General features: G+C 39.0%; 1 non-coding gene across 1 annotated transcript; it reads left to right on the plus strand.

The window, feature by feature from the left end:
* Positions 1-10,952: 10,952 nt before the first annotated feature.
* On the plus strand, positions 10,953-11,060 carry LOC112761282 (small nucleolar RNA R71). Its single transcript, XR_003181683.1, has one exon. It is a non-coding gene; the product is annotated as a small nucleolar RNA R71 (small nucleolar RNA).
* Positions 11,061-13,099: the final 2,039 nt, after the last annotated feature.

The following is a 13,099-nucleotide window of genomic DNA, read 5'->3' on the forward strand; positions in this document are numbered from 1 at the left end:
TGGTGATTGGTTTCTCAACTGAGATATACTCAGTTATTCCCATCCTTACCCCAGCATCCTTGCAGAGCAGAGAAATCACGTTTGGATAAGCCAACCTGGCTTCTTTAGAATTTTTGTTAGCAATTTTGTAGAGTTCAGCTGAGATCAGCTGATGAACTTCCACTTTTTTTCCCATCATGATGCAATGGATCATCACTGCTCTTTTAACTGTGACTTCAGAATAGTTGCTAGTAGGCAACAGAGAATGCCCAATGAAGTCCAGCCATCCTCTGGCGACTGGTTTGAGATCTTCTCTCTTGAGTTAATTTGGGACACCCTTTGTGTTGGTGGTCCACCTGGCTCCAGGGATACATATGTCCTCTAGAATCTTATCCAGGCCCTTGTCTGTTCTCATCATTCTCCTGTTGAAGGAGTCTGGATCATCTTTTAGCTGAGGTAGCTTTAAGATCTCTCTGATCTTGTCAGGGGTGGTATGAACAATCTTTCCTCTGACCATGGTCCGATATTCATAGAAAGCAGTTCCAGATAGTTTTTGCTTGTCAGTCTGCCACATATTAGCATAGAACTCCTGGATCATATTCCTTCCCACTTTCGTTTCAGGATTAGCTAGGACTTCCCAGTTCCTGATTCGAATTTGCTCCTGGATCTCCGGATATTCATCTTCTTTCAGATCAAATCTAACTTCTGGGATCACTGATCTCAGACCCATTATTTTGTTATAATGGTCTGAATGTTCTTTAGATAAGAACTTCCCTTGATTCCAAAGTGGTTTTGGAACGCTCTCTTTCTTGCCTCTTGGAGTGGGTTGTTTTCCTTTAGGAGCCATGATCTTAGTGATCGCGGATAAACACACCAAACTTAGAGGTTTGCTTGTCCTCAAACCAAAGAAAAGAAAGGAGAGGGAAAGAAGGAGAGCTAGGTGCAATTGTTGATGGGAGGGGAGGGAGGCCGAACTCAAATTTAAAGGGAGGGAGGGTGGGTTTTCGAAAAAAGAGATAAAGATATGATAAAAAAATTGATTTGGAAAAGATAAGATAGAAGATATGATAAGAGAGGATATAGTTTAAAATTGAAAAGATATGAAAGATTTTTGAAAAAGATAAATCTAGATTTTGAAAAAGATAATGTGGGGATTTGAAAAAGATATTAGTTGAAAAAAATTAGATTTGTTTTGAAAATAGGATTTGAAAAGAGTTGGATTGAATTTGCAAAGAGGCTTGGTGCTTATGGATTAAGATACATTTGATATTTTTAAAGTAGGATTTTTAGAAATTAGGGATTTTAGAAATCAGGGTTCTTAACATGTTTATGCAAGAAATCATGAATTGAAGTATGAAAATCAAGATTAGAATGAAAAAATATGAAGAAAAATGAGTTTGCCTCCTCCCTGCCATCCTGGCGTTTGAACGCCCAAACGCTGATATCCTGGGCGTTCAACGCCCAATTGTTGCCCTTTTCTGGCGTTGAACGCCAGATTGCTATCCTTACTGGCGTTCAGCGCCCACTGGCTGCCCTTTTTGGGCGCTGAACGCCCAAAATAGGCTCTTACTGGCATTTTCATGCCAGTGAGCTTTTTTTCTCTGTTTTGTGTGCAAATTCCTTCTGTAACCCTGTGAACTTATGCAATTGATTCTTTACCTTGTCATCAATGAACTCTATATAAACAAATAAAAATAAAATAGAAATAGGGCAAAATTCTTAGAGGATTGATGCCCCATGGCTGGGTTGCCTCCCAGCAAGCGCTTCTTTATTGTCTTTAGCTGGACCTTGCTGAGCTTTTAGTCTAGCTTCAGCCTTGAGCACTCTTGCTCAATGTTGCCTTCAAGATAGTGTTTGATTCTCTGTCCATTGACAATGAACCTCTTATCAGAATCAATATCTTGAAGCTCCACATAACCATATGGTGATACACTTGTAATCACGTATGGTCCCCTCCACCGGAATTTCAATTTCCCGGGGAATAGCCTGAGTCTAGAGTTGAACAGCAGAACCTTCTGTCCTGGCTCAAAAATTCTAGATGAAAGCTTTCTGTCATGCCACTTTTTTTATTTCTCTTTATAAAGCTTGGCATTTTCGAAAGCTGTGAATCTGAATTCCTCTAGCTCATTTAGCTGGAGCAATCTTTTTTCTCCTGCTAATTTGGCATCAAAGTTTAGGAATCTGGTTGCCCAGTAGGCTTTATGTTCCAGTTCCACGGGCAGGTGACATGCCTTACCATACACAAGTTGGTATGGAGAGGTCCCTATAGGGGTCTTGAATGCTGTTCTGTAAGCCCACAGAGCATCATCCAAGCTCCGTGCCCAATCCTTTCTACGGGTACTTACTGTCTGTTCTAGGATTCTCTTTAATTCTCTGTTAGAGACTTCATCTTGCCCATTAGTTTGTGGATGATATGGAATAGCCACCTTATGGCGAATTCCATACCGAACCATGGCAGAGTAAAGCTGTTTATTGCAGAAGTGAGTGCCCCCATCACTGATTAGTACTCTCGGGACACCAAACCTGCTAAAGATATGTTTCTGGAGGAACTTTAGCACTGTTTTAGTATCATTGGTGGGTGTGGCAATGGCCTCAACCCATTTTGATACATAGTCAACTGCCACCAGAATATAGGTGTTTGAGTATGATGGTGGGAAAGGTCCCATGAAGTCAATTCCCCATACATCAAACAACTCAATTTCCAAGATTCCTTGTTGAGGCATGGTGTAACCATGAGGCAGATTACCAGCTCTTTGGCAACTGTCACAGTTACGTACAAACTCTCGAGAATCTTTATAGAGTGTGGGCCAATAGAAGCCACATTAGAGTACCTTGGTGGCTGTTCGCTCACCTCCGAAATGGCCTCCATATTGAGATCCATGGCAATGCCATAGGATCCTCTGTGCTTCTTCTCTAGGCACACACCTACGGATTATTCCGTCTGCACATCTCTTGAAGAGATAGGGTTCATCCCACAAGTAGTACTTTGCATCAGTAATTAATTTCTTCTTTTGTATCCTGTTGTACTCCTTGGGTATGAACCTTGCAGCTTTATAGTTTGCAATATCGGCAAACCATGGTGTTTCCTGAATGGCAAATAAATGCTCATCCGGAAAAGTCTCAGAGATCTCAAGAGAGGGGAGGGGCGTCCCTTCTACTGGCTCTATCCGGGACAGATGATCAGCCACTTGGTTCTCTGTCCCTTTTTTGTCTCTTATTTCTATATCAAACTCTTGCAGAAGCAACACCCATCTGATGAGCCTGGGTTTTGAATCCTGCTTCGTGAGTAGATATTTAAGAGCAGCATGATCAGTATACACAATCACTTTTGATCCTACTAAGTATGATCTGAACTTGTCAATGGCATAAACCACTGCAAGTAATTCTTTTTCTGTGGTTGTGTAATTTTTCTGGGCATCATTTAGAACGTGACTAGCGTAATAAATGACGTGCAGAAGCTTGTCATGCCTCTGTCCCAACACTGCACCAATGGCGTGATCACTGGCATCACACATTAGCTCAAATGGTAATGTCCAGTCTGGTGCAGAAATAACTGGTGCTGTGACCAGCTTAGCTTTCAGCGTTTCAAACGCCTGCAGGCACTCTGTGTCAAACACAAATGGCGTGTCAGCAGCTAGCAGATTGCTTAGAGGTTTTGCAATTTTTGAAAAATCCTTTATAAACCTCCTATAGAATCCTGCATGCCCCAGAAAGCTTCTGATTGCCTTAACATTGGCGGGTGGTGGTAATTTTTCAATTATCTCTATTTTTGCTTGATCCACCTCTATTCCCTTGTTTGAGATTTTATGCCCAAGAACAATCCCTTCAATCACCATGAAGTGACATTTTTCCCAGTTTAAACCTAGGTTGGTCTCTTGGCATCTTTTCAGAACAAGTTTCAGGTGATCAAGACAGGAGCTGAATGAGTCTCCATATACTGAGAAGTCATCCATGAAGACTTCTAGAAATTTTTCCACCATATCAGAGAAAATAGAGAGCATGCATCTCTGGAAGGTTGCAGGCGCATTACACAGCCCAAATGGCATCCTTCTATAAGTAAACACTCCAGATGGACATGTGAATGCTGATTTCTCTTGATCCTGAGGATCTACTGCAATCTGGTTATAACCTGAGTAGTCGTCCAAAAAGCAGTAATAATCATGACCTGCTAGTCTTTCTAGCATCTGGTCTATGAATGGTAAAGGAAAATGATCCTTTCTGGTGGCTGTATTGAGCCTTCTGTAGTCAATACACATGCGCCACCCTGTAACTGTTCTTGTAGGAACTAGTTCATTTTTTTCATTATGGATCACTGTCATGCCTCCTTTTTTTGGGACGAATTGGACAGGACTCACCCAGGGGCTATCAGAAATAGGATAAATAATCCCAGCCTCTAGTAATTTGGTGACCTCTTTCTGCACCACTTCTTTCATGGCTGGATTTAGCCGCCTCTGTGGTTGAACCACTGGTTTAGCATTATCCTCCAATAAGATTTTGTGCATGCATCTAGCTGGGCTTATGCCCTTAAGGTCACCTATGGACCACCCAAGAGCTGTCTTATGTGTCCTTAGCACTTGAATAAGTGCTTCCTCTTCCTGTGAATTTAAGGCAGAGCTTATGATCACTGGAAAAGTGTCACTTTCTCCCAGAAATGCATATTTCAAGGATGGTGGTAATGGCTTGAGCTCAGGTTTAGGAGGTTTTTCTTCTTCCAGAAGAATTTTCAGAGGCTCTTTCATGTCCTCTGAATCCTCTAAATCAGGCTGAACATCTTTAAAGATGTTTTCCAACTCTGATTCGAGACTCTCAGCCATGTTGATCTCTTCTACCAAAGAGTCAATAAGATCAACTTTCATGCAGTCTTTTGATGTGTCAGGATGCTGCATGGCTTTGACAGCGTTCAACTTAAACTCATCATCATTGACTCTCAGGGTTATTTCCCCCTGTTGGACGTCAATGAGGGATCGTCCAGTTGCTAGGAAGGGTCTTCCTAGAATGAGAGTAGCACTCTTGTGCTCCTCCATTTCCAGCACAACAAAGTTAGTGGGAAAGGCGAATGGCCCAACTCTGACAATCATGTCTTCAATCACGCTTGATGGGTATTTAGTGGAGCCATCAGCAAGTTGGAGACATATCCGGGTTGGTTTAACTTCTTCAGTTAAGCCAAGCTTTCTGATAGTGGATGCATGTATTAGGTTGATGCTTGCCCCAAGATCGCATAAAGCTGTCTTGGTGCATTGACCTTCTAATATGCATGGTATCAGAAAACTCCCAGGGTCTTTGAGCTTCTCAGGAAAGCTTTTCAGAATAACTGCACTGTATTATTCAGTGAGGAGAACTCTTTCTGTTTCTCTCCAATCCTTTTTATGACTCAAGATCTCTTTCATGAACTTGGCATAAGAAGGTATTTGCTCAAGTGCTTCTGCAAATGGAATCTTTATTTCAAGAGTCCTAAGATAATCTACAAAGCGAGCAAATTGCTTATCCTGCTCCTCTTTCCGGAGTTTTTGAGGATAAGGTATCTTGGCTTTATATTCTTCAACCTTAGTTGCTGCAGGTTTATTGCCTACAGAAGTGGTTGAAGAAGCCTTTTTAGAGGGGTTGCTTTCAGCATTTGTGTGTGTCTGATCCCTTGTTGGTAATTGAGTGCCAGAGTTAGAGACTGGAGTGACGTTAGATACCAACTCCTTGTCTGTTCCTGGCGTCTGAACGCCAGGACTGTGCCCAATTTGGGCGTTCAGCGCCAGATCTTGCCCATTTTGGGCGTTCAACGCCAGATCCTTGCCTATTTCTGGTGTTGAACGCCAGTCCTGCCTTGTTTCTGGCGTTGAACGCCAGTCCTGAGCATGGTCTGGGCGTTCAGCGCCAGCCTTCCACCAAATTTTTGGCGTTTTAGTTCCAGAATTACTTTTCCCTGGGCTCTTACTGTCCTCAGGTGAATTTTGGGTGGTTTGCTCATTTCTTAGCTTTTTGCTGCCTTGAGGTGGGGTATTTAATGTTTTCCCACTTCTCAGTTGAACTGCTTGGCATTCTTCTGTTATTTGCCTTGATAGCTGCTGCTTTGTTTGCTGAAACTGTTCGTCCATATGTATATTAGCCATCCTTGTCTCTTGTAGTCTATCTTTGAATTCGGCTAACTGCTTTGTTAGAAAGTCCAATTGCTGATTGAATTCAGCAGCTTGTTTTACAGGACTGAGTTCAGCAGTTGTTGTTTTAACATCTTCTTTTATGGAAGGGTCACTGCTTAGGTACAGATGCTGATTCCTGGCAACTGTATCAATGAGCTCTTGAGCCTCTTCAATTGTCTTTCTCATGTGGATAGATCCACCAGTTGAGTAATCTAGAGACATTTGAGCTCCTTCAGCAAGTCCATAATAGAAGATGTCTAACTGAACCCACTCTGAAAACATTTCAGAAGGGCATTTTCGTAGCATCTCTCTGTATCTCTCCCAGCCATTATAAAGAGATTCACTATCTCCTTGTTTAAAGCCTTGGATGTCCAGCCTTAGCTGTGTCATCCATTTTGGGGGAAAGTATTGATTCAAGAATTTTTCTGTCAGCTGTTTCCATGTCCTTATGCTGGCCTTAGGTTGGTTATTCAACCACCTCTTAGCTTGATCTTTTACAGCAAATGGAAACAGTAATAGTCTGTAGACATTCTGATCTATTTTTTTATCATGTACTGTGTCAGCAATCTGTAGAAACTGTGCCAGAAACTCTGTAGGTTCTTCCTGTGGAAGACCGGAATACTGGCAACTTTGCTGCACCATGATAATGAGCTGAGGATTCAACTCAAAGCTACTGACTCCAATGGAGGGTATGCAGATGCTACTCCCATATGAAGCAGTAGAGGGGTTAGAATATGACCCCAGAGTCCTCCTGGACTGTTCATTTCCGCTTAGGTCCATGATGGAGAAAGGGAGATGATGTAAGATAAAAAAAATATTTTTATTTATTTATTTATTTCGAAAATAAAATAAATCAAAATAAAATAAATAAAAATGAGTGAAAGATTTTCGAAAAAATGAGGAGAGAGAAAGTGATTAGAAAGTTTTGAAAAAGGTATGATTTGGAAAAGATTTTAAATTTTGAAAAAAAAAATCTGAATTTTTTTTTGAAATAAATTTCGAAAATATGTTTTAAAAATAGAGAGAAAAGATATTTTTGAGTTTAGTGAGGAAAGAGAAAAACAATAAAATAGCACAGGATTTAAAAATTTTAGATCTAATGCTCCTAGTTTTCGAAAATTTTGGAGGGAAAACACCAAGGAACACCAAACTTAAAAATTTTAAGATCAAGACTCAAGGAAAACTCAAGAACACTTTGAAAACTCACAAGAACACAAGAACATGAAGGAAGAACACCAAACTTAAAATTTTTAGAAAAACCAAACTAAAATTTTTGAAAAACACAGAAAAATCAACGAGAAAACACCAAACTTAAAGTTTGGCACAGGATTTAATAGAAAAATTATTTTTGAAAAAGATTTTAGAAAAAAAAAGAAAATAAGGATTCTAAAATTTTAACACGACAATAATAAGAGACTCTAAACTAAAAAGGGAAATTTTTCCTAATCTAAGCAACAAAATAGACCGTTAGTTGTCCAAACACGAACAATCCCCGACAACGGCGCCAAAAACTTGGAGCACGAATTATGAATCACACTTTTCACAACTCGTACCACTAACCAGCAAGTGCACTGGGTCGTCCAAGTAATACCTTACGTGAGTAAGGGTCGAATCCCACGGAGATTGTTGGTTTGAAGCAATCTATGGTTATCTTGCAATTCTTAGTCAGGAAGTCAATTGTATTTATCAGTTGAATTGCGAATAAACAAGAGAGCATGGGTTAAAGGTTTCTTGTATGCAGTAATGGAGAATATGTTGGAGTTTTGGAGATGCTTTGTCTCCTGAATCCCTGCTTTCCTCTGTCCACTGATTCACGCACACACGTCCTTCTATGGCAAGCTGTGTGTTGGGGCATCACTGTTGTCAATGGTTACATCCCCTCCACTTGTGAAAATGGTCCAGATGCTCTGTCACAGCACGGCTAATCATCTGAGGTTCCCGATCGTGCTGGAATAGGATTCACCCTCCTTTTGCGTCTGTCACTACGCCCAGCATTCGCGAGTTTGAAGCTCGTCACAGTCATTCAATCCCTGAATCCTACTCGGAATACCACAGACAAGGTTTAGACTTTCCGGATTCTCATGAAAGCCGCCATCAATCTAGCTTATACCACGGAGATTCTGATTAAGGAATCTAAGAGATATTCATTCAATCTGATGTAGAACGGAGGTGATTGTCAGACACACGTTCATGGATTGAGGAAGGTGATGAGTGTCACTGATCATCACCTTCTTCATAGTTAGGCGCGAATGGATATCTTAGATAGGAACACGCATGTTTGAATAGAAAACAGAAATTCTTGCATTAATTCATCGAGACACAGCAGAGCTCCTCACCCCTAACAATGGAGTTTAGAGACTCATGCCGTCAAAGAGTACAAAGTTTTGATCTAAAAATGTCATGAGATACAAAATAAGTCTCTAAAAGTTGTTTAAATACTAAACTAGTGGCCTAGGTTTACAGAAAATGTGTAAACTATAGCAGATGGTATAGAGATCCACTTCTGGGGCCCACTTGGTGTGTGCTGGGGCTGAGACTTAAGCAATTCACGTGCATAAGGCCATTTTGGGCGTTCAACGCCAGGTTTGGATCCATTTCTGGCGTTGAACTCCAACTTTTGATCCTTTTCTGGCGCTGGACGCCAGAATTGGGCAGAGAACTGGCGTTGAACGCCAGTTTACGTAGTCTATCCTTGAGAAAGGTATGAACTATTATATATTTCTGGAAAGCCCTGGATGTCTACTTTCCAACGCAATTAGAAGCACGCCATTTCGAGTTTTGTAGCTCCAGAAAATTTACTTTGAGTACATGGAGGTCAGAATCCAACAGCATCAGTAGTCCTTTTCCAGCCTGAATTAGATTTTTGCTCAGCTCCCTCAATTTTAGCCAGAAAAATACCTGAAATTACAGAAAAACACACAACTCATAGTAAAGTCCAGAAATATGAATTTTTCCTAAAAACTAATGAAAATAAACTAAAAACTAACTAAAACATACTAAAAACTATATGAAATTAACCCCAAAAAGCGTATAAAATATCCTCTCATCAACCTACAAAGACATATAACTAAGAAAAAATATAGTTAGATAAATAACAATTGGGTTTCCTCCCAACAAGCGCCTCTTTAATGTCAATAGCTTGACAGTGGGCTCTCATGGAGCCTCACAGATGTGCAGAGCTTTGTTGAGACCTCCCAACACCAAACTTAGAGTTTGGATATGGGGGTTTGACACCAAACTTAGAGTTTGGTTGTGGCCTCCCAACACCAAACTTAGAGTTTGACTGTGGGGGCTTTGGTTGACTCTGCTTTGAGAGAAGCTTTTTCTACTTCCTCTCCATGGATGCAGAGAGAGATCCTTGAGTTGTAAACACAAGGTTGTCCTTATTTAATTGAAGGATCAATTCTCCTCTGTCCACATCAATCACAGCTCTTGCTGTGGCTAGGAAAGGTCTTCCTAGGATGATGGATTCATCCTCTTCCTTTCCAGTATCTAAGACTATGAAATCAGCAGGGATGTAAAGGCCTTCAACCTTTACTAACACGTCCTCTACTTGTCCATAAGCCTGTTTTCTTGAATTATCTGCCATCTCTAATGAGATTTTAGCAGCTTGCACCCCATAGATTCCCAGTTTCTCTATTACAGAGAGAGGCATGAGGTTTATTCCTGAACCAAGGTCACACAGAGCCTTAAAGATCATGGTGCCTATGGTACAAGGTATTATGAACTTTCCAGGATCCTGTCTCTTCTGAGGCAATGTCAGTTGATCCAGATCACTTAGTTCATTGGTGAACAAGGGAGGTTCATCTTCCCAAGTATCAATGCCAAATAATTTGGCATTTAGCTTCATGATTGCACCAAGGAACTTGGCAGCTTGCTCTTCAGTAACATCCTCATTCTCTTCAGAAGAGGAATACTCATCAGAGCTCATGAATGGCATAAGGAGGTTCAATGAAATCTCTATGGTCTCTAGATGAGTTTCAGATTCCTTTGGTTCCTCAGAGGGAAACTCCTTATTGATCACTGGACGTCCCAGGAGGTCTTCCCCCTTGGGATTCACGTCCTCCTCTCCTTCTTTGGGTTTGGCCATTTTGGTTATGTCAATGGCCTTGCACTTCCTTTTGGATTCTCTTCTGTATTGCTTGGGAGAGTACTAGGAGGGATTTCAGTGATTCTTTTACTCAGCTGGCCCACTTGTGCTTCCAAATTAATGGAAGACCTTGTTTCATTCATGAAACTTACAGTGGCCTTGGATAGATCAGAGACTAAGTTTGCTAAATTAGAAGTATTTTGTTCAGAGTTCTCTGTCTGTTGCTGAGTGGATGATGGAAAAGGTTTATTATTGTTAAACCTGTTTCTTCCACCATTATTAAAGCCTTGTTGAGGCTTTTGATCCTTCCATGAGAGATTTGGATGATTTCTCCATGATGGATTATAGTTGTTTTCAGATGGTTCACCCATGTAATTTACCTCTGCTATTGCAGGGTTCTCAGGATCATAAGCTTCTTCTTCAGGGGAAGCCTCTTGAGTACTGTTGGATGCAGCTTGCATTCCATTCAGACTCTGAGAAATCATATTGACTTGCTGAGTCAATATTTTATTCTGAGCCAATATGGCATTCAGAGTATCAATTTCAAGAACTCCCTTCTTCATAGGCGTCCCATTACTCACAGGATTCCTCTCAGAAGTGTACATGAACTGGTTATTAGCAACCATGTCAATGAGTTCTTGAGCTTCTGCAGGCGTTTTCTTTAGGTGAATGGATCCACCTGCAGAAGTATCCAATGACATCTTTGATAGCTTAGATAAACCATCATAGAAGATATCCAGGATGGTCCATTCTGAAAGCATGTCAGAAGGACACTTTTTGGTCAGCTGCTTGTATCTTTCCCAAGCTTCATAGAGGGATTCACCTTCTTTCTGTCTGAAGGTTTGAACATCAGCTCTAAGCTTGCTCAGCTTTTGAGGAGGAAAGAACTTGGCTAAGAAAGCCGTGACCAGCTTATCCCAAGAGTTCAGGCTGTCTTTGGGTTGAGAGTCCAACCATATTTTAGCTCTGTCTCTTACAGCAAAAGGGAAAAGCATGAGCCTGTAGACTTCAAGATCTACTCCATTAGTCTTAACAGTATCACAGATTTGCAAGAATTCAGTTAAGAACTGAAAAGGATCTTCAGATGGAAGTCCATGAAACTTGCAGTTCTGCTGCATCAGAGAAACTAGCTGAGGTTTCAGCTCAAAATTGTTTGCTCCAATGGTAGGAATGGAGATGCTTCTTCCATGTAAATTGGAATTAGGTGCAGTAAAGTCACCAAGCATTCTCCTTGCATTATTGTTGTTGGGTTCGGCTGCCATCTCCTTTACTTGTTCGAAATTTTCAATAAGGTTGTCTCTGGATTGTTGTAATTTAGCTTCTCTTAGTTTTCTCTTCAGAGTCCTTTCAGGTTCTGGATCAGCTTCAACAAGAATGCCTTTTTCTTTATCCCTGCTCATAAGAAAGAGAAGAGAAAAAGAAAAGAAGAGGAATCCTCTATGTCACAGTAAAGAGGTTCCTTATTGTTAGTAGAAGAAGAGAAGAAGAAAAAAATTCGAACACAGATGGAAGAGAGGGTTCGAATTTGGTGAGTGATGTGAGGAAGAGATGTTAGTAGATGAATAAATAAATAGAATAAGATGAGAGAGAGAGAATTTTCGAAAATAATTTTTGAAAAAGAGTTAGTGATTTTCGAAAATAGTTTTTGACAGAAGTTAGTAATTTTTCGAAATTTTTTTTTTAAAATCAAAGATTAAAATAATTGGTTAATTAAAAAAGAATTTTTGAAAAAGAGGGAGATATTTTCGAAAATTAGAGAGAGAGAGAGAGAGAGTTAGTTAGGTAGTTTTGAAAAAGATGAGAAACAAACAAAAAGTTAGTTAGTTAGTTGAAACAAATTTTGAAAATCAATTTTGAAAAGATAAGAGGATACGAAGTTAGAAAAGATATATTAAAATCATATTTTGAAAAAGATAAGATAAGGAAGATATTTTTGAAAAACTATGATTGAAATTAGTTTTGAAAAAGGATTTGATTTTTAAAATCACAATTAATGACTTGATTCACAAGAAATCATAAGATATGATTCTAGAACTTAAAGTTTGAATCTTTCTTAACAAGTAAGTAACAAACTTGAAATTTTTGAATCAAAACATTAATTGATGATGTTATTTTCGAAAATTTGATATAAAAATAAGAAAAAATATTTTTGAAAAATATTTTTGGAATTTTCGAAAATAACTGAGAAATTTGAAAAAGATTTGATTTTTGAAAAAGATTTTGAAAAAAGATAAGATTTTCAAATTGAAGATTTGATTTGACTCATAAGAAACAACTTGATTTTAAAAATTTTTGAAAAAGTCAATCCAAATTTTCGAATTTGATGAGAGAAAAAGGGAAAGATATTTTTTTGATTTTTGAATTTTTAATGATGAGAGAGAAAAACATGAAAATTATGCAATGCATGAAGATTTTTAGATCAAAACAATGAATGCATGTAAGAATGCTATGAATGTCAAGATGAACACCAAGAACACTATGAAGATCATGATGAACATCAAGAACATATTTTTGAAAAATTTTTAATGCAAAGAAAACCAGCAAGACACCAAACTTAGAATTCTTTAATGCTTAGACACTAAGAATTCAAGAATGCATATGAAAAACAAGAAAAGACACAAAACATGCAAATGCAAAGATAAAACAAGAAGACTTACCAAGAACAACTTGAAGATCATGAAGAACACTATGAATGCATGAAAATTTTCGAAAAATGCAAGATGCACAGGCAATTGACACCAAACTTATAATGTGACACATGACTCAAACAAGAAACACAAAAAATATTTTTTTTGATTTTTATGATTTTATAATATTTTGTATTTTCTTTTAATTTTTTCGAAAATTATTATGAAAAATAAAAATAAGGATTCCAAAATTTTTAATATGAATTCCAGGAATC

The sequence above is a fragment of the Arachis hypogaea genome, chromosome 16 (genome assembly GCF_003086295.3).
Source record: "Arachis hypogaea cultivar Tifrunner chromosome 16, arahy.Tifrunner.gnm2.J5K5, whole genome shotgun sequence".
In the NCBI taxonomy this organism is placed as follows: domain Eukaryota; kingdom Viridiplantae; phylum Streptophyta; class Magnoliopsida; order Fabales; family Fabaceae; genus Arachis; species Arachis hypogaea.